Below are 20,462 nucleotides of genomic sequence, written 5' to 3'. Positions count from 1 at the left end.
GAATTTTAAAATGACAATAAGTACATACCTGTCAAACATTACTCTAAATGTAGATGAACTAAATACTTTAATCAAAGAGAGTGGCTGAATAGATTTTTTAAAAAGACCCATATATATGTTGTCTACAAGAGAGTCACTTGAGATTTAAAGACACACAGTAACTGAATATGAAGGGATGAAAAAAGTTATTTCATGCAAATGGAAATAAAAGTACATTTGGAGTATCTATACTTATATCAGATAGACTTTAAAACAAAGACTGTAACAAGAGACAAGGATATTACATAATGATGTAGGGATTAGTCCAAGAAGAATATAACAATTGAAAATATATATGTACCCAACATAGGAGAACCTAAAGGCATAAAGCAAATATTCACAAATAAAAAGAAAGACATTGACAATAATGCTAGGGAATTTGAACACCCCACTTATATCTAAGGGAAATCATCTAGACAGAAATCAATAAGGAAACACTGGCTTTAAAAATCACATTACAAAAGATGGACTTAATAGATATATAAAGAACAGCCCATCCCAAAGCAGAGAGAATACATATTTTTTTCAAGTGAACAAGGAACATATTCCAGGATAGATCACATGCAAGGCCACAAAACAAGTCTCAGTAAATTTAAGAAAACTGAAATAGTATCAAGTATCTTTTCTGACCACAATGCTATGAGTCTAGAAATCAAACACACACACACACACACACACACACACACACACACACAAAGACTGCAGAAAACCATAAATATGTGGAAGCAGTATACTACTAAACAACCAAACGGTCAATTAAGAAATCAAAGAAAGAATCAAAAAATATCTGGAGACAAATAAAAACACAATGATTCAAAATCAATAGTTTGGCTTTTCCTCAGCACTGCTTACAGAGATGACAACCATCACCTACGCAGCATCATGGCTGCCCTCAGACCCCTTGTGTAGCCCAAGATCATCAGAAAGAGGATCAAGAAGTTTATCCAGCACCAGTGAGACCAATATGTCAAAATTAAGTGTAACTGGTAGAAACCCAGAGGCAGTGAAAACAGGGTGTGCAGGAGATTCAAGGGTAAGATCTTGAGGCTCCACATCTGTTATGACAGCAACAAGAAAATAAAGCACGTGTGCTTCTGGAAGTTCCTGGTCCACAATATCAACAAGCTTGAAGTGCTTCTAAGGTGCAAAATATCTTACTGCGCTGAGATTGTTCACAACATCTCCTCCAAGAACTGCAAAACCACTGTGGAAAGAGCAGCCCAGATGGCCATCAGAGTCACCAATCCCAATGCCAGCCTGCATAACAAAGAAAATGAATAGATAGCTCAGGTGCATATTATGTCTCTGTTAATAAAACCATGAAACTCAGAAAAAAATCAATGGGATGAGCAAGAGTGATCCTAAGAGGGAAGTTATAGCTATGCAGGCCTACCTCAAGAAACAAGAAAAATTTCAAATAAACAATCTAAACTTACACCTAAAAGAACTAGAAAAAGAAGAATCAACAAAACCCAACGTTTGTGGAAAGAAATAATGAAATCAGAGGAGAAATATACAAAATAGACTAAAAAAAATAAAAGAGAAAAGATCAATGCAGCTAAAAGCTAATCCTTTGAAAAGGTAATCAAAATTGGTAAATCTTAGCCAGAATCATGAAGGAAAAAAGAGAGAGGACCCAAATCAAAAAAGTGAAAAGGGAGAAGTTACAGCTGACACCACACAGATATACAAAGGATTACAAGAGATTACTACAAACAATTATATGCCAATTAAACAGACAACTTAGAAGAAATGGACAAATTCCTAGAAATTTACAAAATCCCAAGACTGAAATAGGAAGAAATAGAAAATATGAAGAGACCGATTATCAGTAATGAAATTGAATCAGTAATTTAAAGGCTTCCAACAAACAAAAGTTGAGGAGGAATGACTTCTACCAAACATTTGAAGGAAAGTTAGCACCTATCCTTCTCAAATTGTTCCAAAAATTTCAGAGGAGGGAATGGTGCCAGACTTATTCTAGGAGACCTGCATCACCCTGACACCAAAACCAGACAAGGTTATCACAGGAAAAGAAAATTGCAGGCCAATATCACTAATGAATATAGGTGCAAAAATCCTCAACAAAATAGTAGTCAACTGAATTCAGCTATACATTACAAGGATCATACATCATGACCAAGTGGGAGTTATCCCAGGTATACAAGGATGGTTCAGTTTCCACAAATCAATTAATGTGATACACCACATTAACAAATTGAAGAATAAAAATCATATGATCATCATAATAGATAATTTTGACAAAATTCAATATCCACTTGTGATAAAATTCTCCACAGAGCAGGTACAGAGGGAATATACCTCAACATAATAAAGGCCATGTATGACAAGCCCACAGCAAACACCATACTCAACAATTAAAAGATGAAATCATTTCTTCTAAGATCAGGAATAAGACAAGAATGCCCACTCTCACCACTTTCATTCAAACTAGTATTGGAGATCCTAGCCATGACAATCAGCAAAAAAGAAATAAAAAGAATCCAAGTTGGAAAGGAAGAAATAAAGCTGTCACTGTTTGCTGATGACATGGAAATAGCATGATGACATGCTATTAATGGAAAATCCTAAAGACACCACTAAAAAACTACTAGAACTCATCAATAAATTGAGAAAGGACCAGGACACAAAATTAACATAAAAAAATCTGTTGCATTTTTGTACCCTAATGAGAAAGAGAAATAAAACAATCCCATTTGCAATCACATCAGAAAAGAATAACATACCTAGGAATAAGTTTAACTAAGGAGGTAAAAGGCATGTACTCTGAAAACTGTGAGACACTGATGAAAGAACTTAAAGACTACATCAATGGAAAGATATATTGTGTTCATTTATTTGAAGAATTAACACTGTTAAAATGATCATTCTACCCAAGGCAACCTACAGATTCACTGCAATCCTTATCAAAATACTAATTAAATTTTTCACAGAACTAGAATAAATAATTCTAAAATTTATATGGAAACACAAAGTACCCTGAATCACCAAAACAATCTTGAGAAAGATGAACAAAGCTGGAGGTATCATGTTCCCTGATTCCAAACTCTACTACAGCTACAGTCATCACACAACACTTGTTTGGCACTAGCACAAAAACACACACATAAATGAATGGTTCAAAACAGAGAGCCAAAAAATAAACCAATGTTTATATGGGCAATCAATTCTATGAGAAAGTAGGCAAAAATATCCAATGGGGAAAAAACAGCCTCTTTAATAAATGATGTTGAGAAAACTGGACAGGTACATGCAAAAGAATCAAACTTTACTACTTTCTCACACCATATACAAAAATTAACTAAAAAATGATTAAAAACTTAAATGTAAGACCTGAACTCATTAATCTCAAAGAAGAAAATATAGGCAGTATGCTCTTTGACATCAGTCCTAGTAATATTTTTGTATGTGTCTCCTTAACCATGAGAACTAAAAGCAAAAATAAACAAATGGGACTGCATCAAACCAAAGAGCTTTTATTCAGCAAAGGAACTGTCTATAAAACAAAAAGGTCAACTACAGTATGGGATGAGATATTTGCAAATGATATCTGACATTGTCTTAATGTCCAAATCATACAAAGAACTCATATAACTCAACTTCAAAAACAAGCAACCTGATTAAACAATGGAGAGAGGATATGAATCAATGTTTTTCCAAAGAATATATACAGAATGGCCAACAGGGGCCTGACAAGAAGTCAACATCACTAATTATCAAGGAAATGCAAATCAAAACCACAATGAGATAACAGGTTCTATCATCTGAAAAGCTATCATCAAAAAGACAACTGTGTTGGCCAGGATATTTAGAAAAGAGAACCCTTGTGCACTGTCTGTGGGAATGTAAATTGATGCAACCACTATGGAAAATAGTATGGAGGTTCCTAAGAAAACCTATATATGGAATGACCACAGGATCCAGCAACTCCACTCCTGGATATTTACCTGAAGAAAACAAAAACTCTAATTCAAATAGATATATGTACCCCAATGTTCATTGCAACATTACCTACAATAGCCAAGATATGGCTAGTGCAATAGATGAATAGCCAAGTGCAATAGATGAATTGACAAATAAGACTGTGTATGTATACAATGAAATATTACTCAACCATGAAAAAGAAAAAAATCTTGCCATTTAAAACAGCATAGATGGACCTAGAGGGTATTATGCTAAGTGAATTGTCAGACAGAGAAAGAAAAATAATTTATGGTTTCATTTATATGTAGAATGTTAGAAATAAACCAGCATAACAAACCAAAAGCAGATCACAGATTCAGAGAAAAATTAGATGCTTGCCAGAGGGGAGGGGGTGGGAGGAGGAGAGAAATATGTGAGAGATATTACGCGGTACAAACTTCCAGTTGTAAAATAAGTGTCATGGGTATGTAATGTTTAGTGTGGGAAATATAATCAACAATTATGTAATATCTTTTCATGGTGATGTATGGTAAATAAGATCACCTTTTGATCATTCTGAAATGTATAGAAATATCAAATCACTATTTCATGTTCCAGGAACTAACATAGTGTTGTAGGTCAATTATGCTTCAAAAACGGACAGAAAAACTCATAGAAATTAGAGATCAGATTTTTGGTTACCAGAGGCAGCATGTTGGGGGAGGGAGAGTTGGATAAAGGCAGCTGAAAGTTACAAACTTTTAGTTATCAGATAAATAAGTATAGGGATGTAATTCACACTATGATAAATATAATTAACACTATTGTACATTATATATGAAAAGAGAGTAAATCCTGAGCTCTCATCACAAGAAGATATATTTCTCTATTTTTAAAATTTTGTATCTTTAAGAGATGATGAATGTTCACTAAATTTATTGTGGTAATTATTTCACAATGTATATAATTTAAATCATTATGCTATACACTGAAACTTACACAGTGCTGTATATCAATTATATATAAATAAATCTGGAAGAAAAAACTCATAAAAAAGAAAGGTACCCAGAAATGCAAATTCTCTGCCACATGACCATATGTTTCAGAGATTGTGTAGAACTCCTAATCATTTTCTTTAAGGATTTGATCACAGTTAAATACAAATTTACTTGGGTAAGATCATTTAACAGACTAACTAGGTGTCTATAATTTTAGAGATGGAAGATACTATAGAATTCTCACTTTGCTATATCCTCTCTTTACTTCTCTTTCCTCTCCCTTCTGCTGAGTTTCTCTCTTCTCATTTCTTACTCCACTTTTCCCCACACCACCTTTCCTTTCTTCTTTGGTGTTCTAAGATGTGTTCACAATTTAAAATCTGTACATATAAACCAGTAAGAACATATTTGAAATTTTAAAAGTTCACAAGAAAAATATTTTTGTAGGTGCTTTTCCTAGTAAAGGGGTCAGCATAAGTAATAAAATTTACTTCAGGGCTATATGCCATTTTTTAAAAGGAAAAATGATCTTCTTGGTAATGGAAAGTAAAATCTGGAGTAGTTTTCAAGGAAGAAAAATATGGTTCAAAGATTAATAATACATAATAAGTTAACATAATTTAAATGTTTCATGAGCAATCTGAGAGTAGAGTTTCAAGAGCCAGACCTCAAGTAGGAAAGAAAGTGGGAGAAAATTTCTGCAAGGAGAGGGACTATGTCACTGTTACATGACAGCAGTGGATGTCTAGTCACTATTGTCAGTGACTGACAGTAGTCAGTGCAAAAAATCCTTGTGCTGATCATGGACAAGGACATTAGGAACACTTCAAAAGGGAAATGTTTCTCTTATAGAATGTCTTGCCTGAAGCATAAAAATTTACATTTGGATTTCATTCCAACTGTTTCTAACCTGCTGAAGCTAATATTGGAACATGAAATTTGACCCTAGGACACCAGACCATTACTGAAACTAACTGAATATTTTCCTGACTAAGGAACAAATAAATTATTTTAACCAACTGTGTACAGGACTATGGACTCATTCTATCCTCTCCAATGTGCTAGCTTTCAGTGCTAATTAGCATAATGACCATGAGCTCCTTTTCGGTCTGCAAGATACCTGAGCTTTCCCTTCACCAAAATATACAGTGAATCTAATAACAGTGCATATTTCCTTTGCTTGACACAGCTGTGTAATTTTTAGCTTTGTTGGCATTTGTTTTATTTGGCAGACTTACAGCTAATACTTAATTTGAAAACATTTTTTACTGTCCTCTATTTCCCTTTCTCATCTCCAAACTTTAGCTAAAATTCCAGTATACAAAAGAGTATTTCCTTAGTACTGTTTTTGGAAATGTCTCCTAAAACCCCACTTTTATTCTCTTCTACCTGTAAAAGTTCTCCTTAATCTTCCATTAATCTGACCCTTGAACCAGTCATGCAGTTCTATCTCTTATTCCCATGATAATAAACTTCAATTACTCCTGCTTAAAGGATAAAATTCAAACTCCCAGAGTTTCATTAAAGAGTTGTCAAATCTTGTTCTACAACATGTTTCCAGTCATATTTATTTCTAGTCTTCGGAATTTATGCATTGTTGGTTTCTTTAAAATCTATTATTATTTGAATCTGCCCAACTTAATTACTTCCTTATTTCTTCAAGTTCCATCTTTCATCTAGAACATCACGTTTGCCTCTTCAAACTCTACTGATGTTTAAGGACCTGATTAAAGTCCTTCCATCTCCAAAAAGCCTTTGAGAGCTTGCCTCTAGTTATTGCTCACATCCCCTGAAGTCCTAGTTTTCATTACATATGCCATTTATGTGGTGACTTAGTATGTACTATTTGATAGTCTCTTTTGACTTGTGATTCTGTATTGTAATTTAGCTTTCTACTGGCTTTTTATCAAATTTGATAGGGACAAAGTACAGGGACAAAGTTGGTGACTAATTCCACTAGGAGACTGTAAGTAAAGAAAAAAATGGGAGACCCCTGTAAGTTAATGATTATTCAAGAAAGCAACTTTGCTTAACCACAAAACCAAGCAGGCTTGCTTAGCAAAAAACATGCCACAGAAGCATGAGACATGCCTCAAAACAATTAAACAATGGTGGCATGAGGTCCACATCCTGCCCAGTGAGCTCAGTAAGTTAATGATTCCTAGGACATGCTCCTCTGCTTGCACTAAAAACAAATATATAAGGAAAAGGTGACATTATACTAAAACCTGAGATTATTTACCATTTTTAGCATATGTTATCACCTTTTTGCTCATTTCCATTGCACCATGACAGTCCTGGCTTGTCCATGTAGGGACAAGAAAACTCCTTGGCCCAACATGGAGGAAGAACTGATGATGGAAGTGTGATATTTACTCAAGAATGAGGAAGAAGGTGGTCTTTTCCCTCTCCCCACCAAGTTTTATGCATTAACCCCCTATAAATTTTTCCTTTGATTATAAAACTGTAGCCCACTAAGTTCTCGGGACATGGCACCCTCTCACCCACCCACCTGTAAGCCTCACAATCATCTTATTCTAATAGATCACTTATCTATCACTTTGCCTCTCACTGAATTCTTTCTGTGCTGAGACATAAAGAACCGGAGCTTGTCGGAGCCCCACAATATGTCACCTAGTGCAACGGCCCCCAACCCTTTTTGTCACCAGGGACTGGTTTTGTGGAAGACAATTTTTCCATGGACAGATGGGAGAAGGAGGATAGTTCAGGCAGTAATGCAAGCAATGGGGAGTGATGGGAAGTGACAGACAAAGCTTCACTTGCTCACCTGCTACTCATCTTCTGCTGTGCGGCCTGGTTCCTAATGGGCCACAGACCAGTCCCGGTCCACAGTCTGGGGGTTGGGGACCCCTGATCCAGCAGCTTCAAACTCATGTCACATGAACTTCTTTTCTTTTATGCATCTGTGTATTTTCCTCAGTAACTAAAGTATTTTCCTCAGTCCAACTGTTGAGTCTAGTAAAGATTGTTGAGCACCTATGATAAAGCAGACATCATTCTAGGCTCAGGGTGTACCACAGTCAGGATGTACTGTGTTAAAGTTTTGGTTACATATAATCTGTGAATTTAAGCAGCTTAAAACCACAAATATTTATTTCTCACTGAAGCACCCTGGTTATCATAGATTGTCTAGGCATCCTATGCACTCCCAGATGCAGGCTTCCAGAGCAAACACCTTCTGGAACATAGCTGTATCTTGGCAAAGAGAAAGAAAGGATTGTAAGTCTCACACTGACTCAATGTTTTCCACATGGAAGTGCTATGCAGCACTTCTGCTCACATTTTTACTGGTAAAACAAGTCACATGTTCAAACCTTATATCAAAGGTGTAAGGAAGTGAAATCCTACCATATGCCCATGAATGGAACTTGAAATATTTAGTACTGTGGGCAGACAGCATGCAGTAGAGACATATGTGTCACACACTACTTCAACATAAGAAAAACACAACTTCACATGGTAAGCAATTGCCTATTAATATCTCATAAATTTTACACATAGTAGTGGGTACTATTGAAATATACCCTATGTATTCATTTGACTGGCATTTATGTATTCTGTATAGTTTCCTGTATAGTTTCTAATGATTGAATGCTTATTAGATAATAGTTGATAATAGTGAAGGATGACTGCATAATAGTCACAGCTTTTTCCTTCATCATATGCTCAAAATAGTTAAGCTTTAGAATTAAGCACTAGTCAAAGCTGAATGAAAATAAGAAACACTCAATTTAATTATTTCATGGTCTAGTCTCTGGAAAGAAGAACTAGTTAAAGCAGATAAAAATAATTTAGAACTAAGAATAATCTTATACTTGTTTTTAAAGTTTATTTAAAAGATGTGAATTAGTTTAGAAAATATGCTACCTGAAACAGAGGTTTGGGACAATGTTGTTTGTTATTCAAAATAATGTAAAATACATTAATTGCATTAACCCCTCATAAAATTCATAGTCTCTGGGTGCATCCTCTCACCTGAGTGTCTGATGGAAGAGGAACCTTGCCATCTTCATTTTATTGCCTGTCCATTTTCTTCCATAAAAAGTAATCCTGTGAAACTCTGGAAGGTTTCATGCTGAGTAGTACTTCCCAGAACTGCTGTCAGTGTCCTTGTCCTCATGGTGAGACAGAGCCATCCTCTGCCTCTGCAGGAGGCCCTCCAACACTAGCAGAAGAGAAGAAACAGTAATCTAATATACAGGCAGAACTCCTAGATGAATGTGCTAAATAGGCGCCTGTCCCTCAGGCGGATGCCTATGATATAAGCATGTGAGCCTCCTTCACTTCATGTCTGGACACCATCTGCTGCCTCTGCTGGACCTTGGGGTAGCCGTGTGGATGAAAGGCTCTTGGTGCTGCAGCCAGGAGTCAGTGCTGTGCCTCTGAGAAGGGAGAGCCAACTTCAGGACACTGGTCCACAAGAGACCTCACAACTCCACATAATATCAAATGACGAAAATCTCCCAAAGATCTCCATCGTCAAATCAGCTTTACAACAAATGTTAAAGGAACTTCTCTAGGCAAGAAACAGAAGAGAAGGAAAAGACCTACAATAATGACCCCAAAACAATTAACAAAATGGGAATAGGAACATACATATCAATAATTTCCTTAAATGTAGATGGATTAAATGCTCCAACCAAAAGACACAGATTGGCTGAATGGATACAAAAACAAGATCCATATATATGCTGTCTACATGAGGCCCACTTCAGACCTAGAGAGACATACAGACTGAAAGTAAAGAGATGGAAAAATATATTCCACACAAATGGAAACCAAAAGAAAGCTGGAGTAGCAATTCTCATATAAGACAAAATAGACTTTAAAATAAAGACTATTAGAAGAGTAAAAGAAGGACACTAAATAATGATCAAGGGATCGATCCAAGAAGAAGATGTAACAATTGTAAATATTTTTGCACCCAACATAGGAGCACCTCAGTACATAAGGCAAATACTAACAGACAAAAAAAGGGAAATCGACAGTAGGGGACTGTAACACTCCACTTTCACCAATGAACAGATCATCTAAAATGAAAATAAAAAAGGAAACACAAGCTTTAAAAGATACATTAAAAAAGATGGACTTAAATGGTATTTATAGGACATTCCATCCAAAAACAATAGACTACACACTTTTCTCAAGTACTCATGGAACATTTTCCAGGATAGATCATACCTTGGGTCACTAATCAAGCCTTGGTAAATTTAAGAAAATTGAAATAGTATCAAGTATCTTTTCTGACAACAATGCTATGAGACTAGATATCTATTACAGAAAAAGATCTGTAAAAAATACAAACACATGGAGGCTAGACAATACACTACTTAATAATGAAATGATCTGAAGAAATCAAAGAGGAAATCAAAAAATACCTAGAAACAAAGGACAATGGAGACACGATGACCCAAAACCTATGGGATGCAGCAAAAGCAGTTCTAAGAGGGAAGTTTATAGCAATACAATCCTACCTTAAGAAACAGTAAACATCTCAAATAAACAACCTAACCTTGCACCTAACACAATTAGAGAAAGAAGAACAAAAAAACCCCAAAGTTAGCAGAATGAAAGAAATCATAAAAATCAGATCAGAAATAAATGAAAAAGAAATGAAAGAAACGATAGCAAAGATCAATAAAACTAAAAGCTGGTTCTTTGAGAAGATAAGCAAAATTGATAAACCATTAGCAAGACTTCTCAAGAAAAAGGGAGAAGACTCAAATCAATAGAATTAGAAATGAAAAAGCAGAAGTAACAACTGACTCTGCAGAAATACAAAAGATCATGACAGATTACTACAAGCAACTTTATGCAAAAAAAATGGATAACCTGGAAGAAATGGACAAATTCTTAGAAATACACAACCTACCAAGACTGAATCAGGAAGAAATAGAAAATATGAACAGACGAATAACAAGTACTGAAATTGAAACTGTGATTAAAAATCTTCCAACAAAAAAAAGTCCAGGACCAGGTGGCTTCACAGGCGAATCGTATCAAACATTTAGAGAAGAGGTAACATCTGTCCTTCTCAAACTCTTCCAAAATGTTGCAGAAGGAGGAACACTCCCAAGTTCATTCTACAAGGTCACCATCACCCTGATACCAAAACCACAGAAGGATGTCACAAAGAAAGAAAACTACAGACCAATATCACTGATGAACATAGATGAAAAATCCTCAACAAAATACTAGCAAACAGAATCCAACAACACATTAAAATGATCATACACCATGATCAAGTGGGGTTTATTTGAGGAATGCAAGGATTCTTCAATATACGCAAATCAATCAATGTGATACACTATATTAAAAAATTGAAGGAGAAAAACCAAATGATCATCTCAATAGATGCAGAGAAAGCTTTTGACAAAATTCAACACCCATTTATGATAGAAGCCCTCCAGAAAGTAGGCATAGAGGGAACTTTCATCAACATACTAAAGGCCATATCTGACAAAACCACAGCCAACATCGGCCTCAATGGTGAAAATCTGAAAGCATTTCCACTAAGATCAGGAATAAGACAAGGTTGCCCACTCTCACCACTCTTATTCAACACAGTTTTGGAAGTTTTAGCCACAGCAATCAGAGAAGAAAAGGAAATAAAAGGAATCCAAATCAGAAAAGAAGAAGTAAAGCTGTCACTGTTTGCAGATGACATGGTACTATACGTAGAGAATCCTAAAGATGCTACCAGAAAACTAGTAGAGCTAATCCATGAATTTGGTAAAGTAGCAGGATACAAAATTAATGCACAGAAATTTCTGGCATTCCTATATACTAATGATGAAAAATCTGAAAGTGAAATCAAGAAAACACTCCCATTTACCATCGCAACAAAAAGAATAAAATATCTAGGAATAAACCTACCTAAGGAGACGAAAGACCTGTATGCAGAAAATTATAAGACACTGATGAAAGAAATTAACAATGATACAAATAGACGGAGAGATATACCATGTTCTTGTGTTGGAAGAATCAACATTGCGAAAATGACTCTAATACCCAAAGCAATCTACAGATTCAATGCAAGCCCTATCAAACTATCACTGGCATTTTCCACAGAAGTTGAACAAAAATTTTCACAATTTTTATGGAAACACAAATGACCCTGAAAGCCAAAGCCATCTTGAGAACAAAAAATGGAACTGGAGGAATCAGGCTCTCTGACTTCAGACTATAAAACAAAGCCACAGTAATCAAGACAGTATTGTACTGGCACAAAATCAGGTAAAAGGAAACGAAATTTAGCTATTTGTAATGAGGTGGATGGACCTAGAGTCTGTCATACAGAGTGAAATAAGTCAGAAAGAGCAAGACAAATACCGTATGCTAACACATATATATGGAATTTAAGAAAAAAAAAGTCATGAAGAACCTAGCAGTAAAACCAGAATAAAGACACAGACCTACTAGAGAATGGGCTTGAAGATATGGGGAGGGGCAAGGGTAAGCTGTGACAAAGTGAGAGAGAGGCATGGACATATATACACTACAAAAACTAAAATAGATAGATAGTGGGAAGCAGCTGCATTGCACAGGGAGATCAGCTTAGTGCTTTTTGACCACCTAAAGGGGTGGGATATGGAGGGTGGGAGGGAGTGAGACGCAAGAGGGATGAGATATGGGAACATTTGTATATGTATAACTGGTTCACTTTGTTATAAAGCAGAAACTAACACACCATTGTAAAGCAATTATACTCCAATAAAGATGTAAAAAAAAAAAAAGTAATCCTGTAAAATGCATCTGCATTAGAGTGAGGAAAAGACAACAGAGAACCTCCAATATAAACAGAACCTGCAGGTGTTGCTTTCTCCATATATGTATTTGTTCTGTAAATCTAGTCTTACCTTGTAAAGTTAATGAGACTCCTCCAAGCATTTGAAATGACTACAAAGTTGAACTCACATAACTAGAGATATAAATGGAGGTTAACCTTACTTACCTATTATAATTCCTATGTTAACAGTCTCATAAAAGCTTGGGTTAAGTGAAAAGAAATTTTAAACATTCTGTTGCATATATTTTGAGACTACTGAGAACTGGGCAGTACAGTTAGGTCACCAAATGTAAGGCCCTTGTGAAGAGGAAGAAAAAGTGGTACCTCAGAAGTAATATAAGGTGATGGGAAAAGCATAAAAGCATTAGACAGGGATTCAATAGCATGATAAGTGAGGAGAGGAGCAAGAAATGGAAAAAGGAAGAGAGAAAGAGGAAAAGAGAGATGGAGAGAGAGAATGTGCATGATCATATGCTACATTTGTAGTGAAGGACCAGAACTGTAATTGATAACTAAAGGCACCTACGTTTTCCTCGGAGGGGTGTGTGTGTGTGTGTGTGTGTGTGTGTGTGTGTGTGTGTGTGTGTGTGTGTGTGTGTGTGTGTGTGTGAGGCATTAAACTATGTTTTAATGAAGTATATCATACATTCACTAAGGACACAAAACCTAAGCATACAACTCAATGCATTTTATTTATTTATTTATTTTAAAATTAATTTTTATTGGAGTATAGATGCTTTACAATGATGTGTTAGTTTCTGCTGTGCAGCAAAGTGAATCAGCTATATGTATACATATAGCCTCTCTTTTATAGATTTCCTTCCCATTTAAGTCACCACAGAGAACTGAATACAGTTCCCTGTGCTATACAGTAGGTTCTCATTAGTTATCTATTTTATACATATTAGTGTATATCTGTCAATCCCAATCTCTCAATCATCCCACCCTCTTCTTTCCCCCTTGGTAACCATAAGTTTGTTTTCTACATTTGTGACTCTATTTCTGCTTTGCAAATAAGTTCATCTGTACCATTTTTCTACATTCCACCTATACTCAATATTATATGATATTTGTTTTTCTCTTTCTGACTTACTTGACTCTGTATGACAGTCTCTAGGTCCATCCACAAAATAGGTCCAAAATGACACTATTTTGTTACTTTTTATGGCTGAGTAACATTCCATTGTATATATGTATCACAGCCTGTTTATCCACTCCTTTGTCAGTGGACATTTAGATTGCTTCCTTGTTCTGGTTATTGTAAATAGTGTTGCAATGAACATCAGTGTGCATTCATTGCATTTTTACAAAGTTAAACCACCTGTGTAATCACCACCCAAATAAAGAGACAGAGCATTTCCAGAGCCTGAAAAGCTCCCTATTTTATTGCCTCAAGATTCACTACACCCTCCCATATTCTTTTTTTATTATTATTTTTTATACAGAGGCTTTTATTAGTTATCTATTTTATACATATTAGTGTATATTTGTCAATCTCAATCTCCCAGTTCATCCCACCACCACCACCCCCTCCACTTTCTCCCATTTTTGTCCATACATTTGTTCTCTACATCTGTGTCTCTATTTCTGCCTTGCAAACTGGATCATCTCTACCATTTTTTCTAGATTCCATATATATGCATTAATATAAGACATTTGCTTTTCTCTTTCTGACTTACTTCACTCTGTATGACTGTCTCTAGATCCATCCACATCTCTACAAATGACACAGTTTCATTCGTTTTCATGGCTGAGTAATATTCCAGTGTATATATGTACCCCATAATCTTCATTATCCATTCATCTGTCAATAGGCATTTAGGTTGCTTCCATGACCTGGCTATTGTAAATAGTGCTGCAAAGAACATTAAGGTGCACGTGTCTTTTTGAATTATGTTTTTTTTCTGGGTATATCCCCAGTAGTGGAATTGCTAGGTCGTATGGTAATTCTATATTTAGCTTTTTAAGGAACCTCCATACTGTTTTCCATAGTGGCTGTACCAATTTATATTCCCACCAACAGTCCAAGAGGTTCCTCTTTCTCCACACACTCTCCAGCATTTGTTGTTTATAGGTTTTCTGATTATGCCCATTCTAACATAATGGTGTTAGGTTATAATTCATTGTAGTTTTTATTTGCATTTTTCTAATAATTAGTGATGTTGAGCATCCTTTGATGTGTTTCCTGGCAATCTGTATATTTTCTTTGGAGAAATGTCTATTTAGGTCTTCTGCCCATTTTTGGATTGGGTTGTTTGTTTTCTTGATATTGACCTGCATGAGCTGCTTGTAAACTTTGGAGATTAATCCTTTGTCAGTTGCTTCATTTGCAAATATTTTCTCCCATTCTGAGGGTTGTCTTTTTGTCATGTTTATGGTTTCCTTTGCTGTACAAAAGCTTTGAAGTTTCATTAGGTCCCATTTCTTTATTTTTGTTTTTATTTCCATTACTCTAGGAGGTGGGTCAAGAAAGATCTTGCTGTGATTTTTGTCAATTGGTGTACTTCCCATGTGTTCCTCTAAGAGTTTTATAGTGTGTAGTCTTACATTTAGGTCTTTAATCCATTTTGGGTTTACTTTTGTATATGGTGTTAGGGAGTGTTCTAATTTCATTCTTTTACATGTAGCTGTCCAGTTTTCCCAGCACCACTTACAGAAGAAAAGCACCACTTTTCTCCATTGTATATCCTTGTCTCCTTTGTCATAGATTAGGTGGCCATCGGTGTGTGTGTTTATCTCTGGGCTTTCTATCCTGTTGCATTGATCTATATTTCTGTTTTGTGTCAGTACTTTATTGTCTTGATTACTGTAGCTTTGTAGTATAGTCTGAATTCAGGGAGCCTGATTCCTCCAGCTCCATTTTCTTCCCTCAATACTGCTTTGGCTATTCAGGCTCTTCTGTGTCTCCATACAAATTTTAAGATTTTTTATTCTAGTTCTGTGAAAAATGCCATTGGTAATTTGATAGGGATTGCATTGAATCTGTAGATTGATTTGTGTAGTATACTCATTGTCACAATATTGATTCTTCCAATCCAAGAACATGGTATATCTCTCCATCTGTTTGTGTCATCTTTGTTTTCTTTCATCAGTCTTTTAGTTTTCTGAGTACAGGTTTTTTACCTTCTTAGGTCGGTTTAATCCTAGGTATTTTATTCTTTTTGTTGCAATGGTAAATGGGAGTGCTCCCTTAATTTCATTTTCTGATCTTTCATTGTTAGTCTATAGGAAAGCAAGAGATTTCTGTGCATTAATTTTGTATCCTGCAACTTTACCAAATTCATTGATTAGCTCTAGTAGTTTTCTGGTGGCATCTTTAGGGTTCTTTATGTATAGTATCATGTCATCTGCAGTGACAGTTTTACTTCTTCTTTTCCAATTTGTATTCTTTTAGTTTCTTTCTCCTCTCTGATTGCCATGGCTAGGACTTCCAAAACTGTGATTAATAACAGTGGTGAGAGTGGACGTCCTTGCCTTGTTCGTGATCTCAGTGCTAATGCTTTCAGTGTTTCACCTTTGAGAATGATGTTTGCTGTGGTTTTGTCATATATGACCTTTATTATGTTGAGGTAGGCTCTCCCTATGCCCACATTCTGGAGAGTTTTTATTATAAATGGGTGTTTAATTTTGTCAAAATCTTTCTCTGCATCTATTAAGAATATCATTTTTTTATTTTTATAAATATTTATTTATTTTTTAATTTATTTTGCGGTACGTGGGCCTCTTACTGCTGTGGCCTCTCCCATTGCGGAGCACAGGGTCTGGACGCGCTGGCTCAGTGGCCATGGCTCATGGTCCCAGCCGCTCTGCGACATGTGGGATCTTCCCGTACCGGGGCACGAACCCGTGTCCCCTGCATCCACAGGCAGACTGTCAACCACTGCACCACCAGGGAAGCCCTCATATGGCTTTTATTCTTCAGTTTGTTAATACGGTGTATCACATTGATTGATTTGTGTATATTGAAGAATCCTTGCATTCCTGGGTTAAATCTCACTTGATCATGGTGTATGATCCTTTTAATGTGTTGTTGAATTCTGTTTGGTAGTATTTCGTTGAAGACTTTTGTATCTATATTCATCAGTGATATTGGTCTATAATTGTCTTTTTTTGTAGTATCTCTTTCTGGTTTTGGTATCAGGGTGATGGTGGTCACATACGATGAGCTTGGGAGTGTTCCTTCCACTGCAACATTTTGGAAGAGTTTGAGAAGAATGGGTGTTAGCTCTTCTCTAAATGTTTGATAGAATTCACCTGTTGAGCCATCTAGTCCTGGACTTTTGTTTGTTGGAAGATTTTTAATCACAGTTTCAATTTCATTACTTGTGTTTGGTCTGTTCATTTTTTCTTTTCTCCATTGTATATCCTTGTCTCCTTTGTCATAGATTAGGTGACTATATTTTGTAGTTCTTCTTGCTTCTGCTGTCTGCGCTCTGATCCCCTCCCATATTCTGTAGTCATATTCTGACTTCTATCTTCACAGAGTGGTTTTGGCTTATTTGAAATTTCATAAATGGAATTACATGAAATACACCCTTTTTATACCTGGTTTCTTTACCTCAGTGGTATATTTTTGAGACTCATTCATGCTTTTTGTGTAGCTATCATTTGTTCTTTTCTATTGTTCTACCTTATTCTGTTCTATGACTATAACACAACTTATTCATTCTATCATCAATTACTTTAGGGTTGGTTCTAGTTTGAGGCTATTATGAATTCTGCTGCTACTAATCTTCCTAGTATGTCTTTTTCACATATGCAACATTCTTTTTGGGCATTTACCAAGTATTGAAGTTTGGGGAGCATAAGGTATTCTCAGCTTCAGAGGATATTGCCAAGCAGTTTTCCGTATAGCTCTACCTATTTACACTCTGGTCAGCAGTGTATAAAAATTACAAATTCTATGCATTCTCATTAATACTGGATATTGTCACTGTACTTATATATGTATTTTAATTTTTGCTATTCTGTTGATTATATATTGTATTTCATTGTGATTTTCATTTGCATTTCTAAAATGACTACTGAATTTGAACACTGATCAGAAGTCTATGACATTTCAATATTTTGTTTTGGGAGGTACCCATTCAGATCAGCCATATTTGAGGCTTTGTCTGCATTTTTATTATTGATTTGTGGGCATTCTTCATGTATTCTGGATACAAATTATTTGTCAGGTAAGTATAACAAATACCTTCTCCCACACCGTACTTTTCTTTTCTCTCTCTTATACAGTATCCTCAAATGAATAGATGGTTCTTAATTTTTAATAAAGCCCAATTCATTGATCTTTTTACTTGATTTTGATGATTTCTCATAAATTTAAGAAATATTTGCTCACCTAAATATTATGACAGACTATATGGTGATTTAGACACAATATTGCTTTACTTTCACCTTTAGTTTTGCAATTTACTTAAAATTGTTTTTGTTTTTGGTAAGAGGAAAAGATCAATGTTTAGAAACTTTTTTCCATACAGATATGTACTTGATGCAGCACTATTTCCTGAAAAGACCATAATTTCTCTCCTCCCATCCCCTCCTCCTGCTTTTCTCATCAGGTGACCCTGTATGTGTAGCTCTGTTTCTGGGATCTCTTTTCTGTCCCATTGTTTCATTTAGTTACCTTTACATAATTGCCAGGCGGTTTTAATAATATAGCTTTATAATATGCCCTGCTAGTATAAATTCTCCATCTTTGATGTTTTTGTCCGTTTTAGAATTAGATTGTCAATTTCCACATGCCAAAATAAATGACTCCTGGAGTTTTGATTCAGATTGGGTTAAATCTTTGGATCAATTTAGAAGAGATTGAAATATTTACACTATTGAATCTTCCAATACATGAACATGTTCTATCTCTCCATTTATTTAGGTCTTCTTTAATTTCTCTTGGTAATTTTTGTAATTTTCAGAATAGAGATATACACGCTTATTATTAGATTAATCCTAAGTATTTGATGCTATTATGAATGGTGTTTTAAATTTCATTTCCATTTGTTTGTTGCCACTATATCAAAATACAATTGAAGTGTTTATATTGATAAGCTACCCCAAATCTTATCTAATGGCACCTATTAATTCCAGGCATTTATTTCTGAATTCTTCTGTATGTTCTACCTATACAGTTATGTTGTCTACTTCTGAGTTCATTTTTTTCTTTCTTTATTGCACTGAGTAAGGCCTTTAGGATACTTTTGAACTGAATTGGTGATAGCAGACATTTTAATTTTGTTCCTTATCTCTGGGATAAACATTCAACTAGTCTCAATAATTTTGTAGATAATATTTTTTATCAGATTAAGAATTTTCTTTTCTATTTTTAGTTTGTTAAGAGGTTTTGGGATATTTTAGGTTTTTTAAAATAACGATTAGGTATTGAAGTTGATTAAAAATTTGAATGTATTAAGATGATTATATTATTATGTTAATGTGATAATTTACATTGACCAATTTTTTTTTTTGGCCAACTTGTTTTTAAAAATGGATTGACTTTTTAAAAATTGAAATTATTCAGATTTTCTAATTTGTTCTTGTATCAGATTTTTAGAGTTATGTTTTCTCTGAGCAATTTTTAATTTTACCTAAAATTTCATATTTATTGACATATAAGTATTTATATTCCACTCTTATTATCTATTGATATTTTAAGTATGTGTAGTGATATAAACTTTTTGAGACTCTTGTACCTTGTTTTTGATTTAATAGATTTTTTGTTCTCATGTATACTTTTCTTCTACTTTTATTTGTGCTTCATTTGCAATATATATATATATTTTAAACATCTTTATTGGGGTATAATTGCTTTACAATGGTGTGTTTTTAAAACATTTCTTTATGAAAAACCTTATAATTTTACAAATAGGTCTTGAAGGCAATAATTTCTCTGAAAGTACTTCATTAACTGCATGCCACAAAATTTGATATATTGTTTTCTTTAGTGATTATTTAACATATTTTCTAATTTTACATTTTTATTGACCATTAGAGTATTCAGAAATGTTTTCTTAAATTTTTGAAAATTTAGGGATTTTAATTTTCAAACATTCATTTTTAGTTTCTATTTTGATTCATTACAATCAGTGAAGATATTCTGTATGTTTTAATTTGTTTTATATTTTATTTGATTTATGATCCAACATATTATCCATTATTGTAAACTTTGCATGGTTATTAAAAATGTGTTCTACACTTTTTGTGACCTAACTAGATCATTTTGATAACAGTATTTTTCAATTTCTCTATCTATTGATTCATTGTCAGTTTGTCTATCAGTTTGTAAAGACAGCTTTTTTTTTTAACATCTTTATTGGGGTATAATTGCTTTACAATGGTGTGTTAGTTTCTGCTTTATAACAAAGTGAATCAGTTATACATATACATATATTCCCATATCTCTTCCCTCTTGCATCTCCCTCCCTCCCACCCTCCCTATCCCACCTCTCCAGGTGGTCACAAAGCACTGAGCCGATATCCCTGTGCCATGTGGCTGCTTCCCACTAGCTATCTACCTTACATTTGCTAGTGTGTATATGTCCATGACTCTCTCTCGCCCTGTCACAGCTCACCCTTCCCTCTCCCCATATCCTCAAGTCTGTTCTCCAGTAGGTCTGTGTCTTTATTCCTGTCTTACCCCTAGGTTCTTCATGACATTTTTTTTTTCTTAAATTCCATATATATGTGTTAGCATA

The 20,462-nt window shown here is 34.8% G+C and overlaps 1 pseudogene; it reads left to right on the top strand.

Annotated features, from left to right (window-relative positions):
- The first annotated feature begins 921 nt into the window (after window positions 1–921).
- Window positions 922–1,320, top strand: LOC112408508 (60S ribosomal protein L32 pseudogene; annotated as a pseudogene).
- The last annotated feature ends 19,142 nt before the right edge of the window (window positions 1,321–20,462 follow it).

Source organism: Neophocaena asiaeorientalis, unplaced genomic scaffold (assembly GCF_003031525.2).
Source record: "Neophocaena asiaeorientalis asiaeorientalis breed wild unplaced genomic scaffold, Neophocaena_asiaeorientalis_V1.1 scaffold545, whole genome shotgun sequence".
Lineage (NCBI taxonomy): Eukaryota > Metazoa > Chordata > Mammalia > Artiodactyla > Phocoenidae > Neophocaena > Neophocaena asiaeorientalis.
This window is presented reverse-complemented; position numbering and strand designations above follow the sequence as displayed.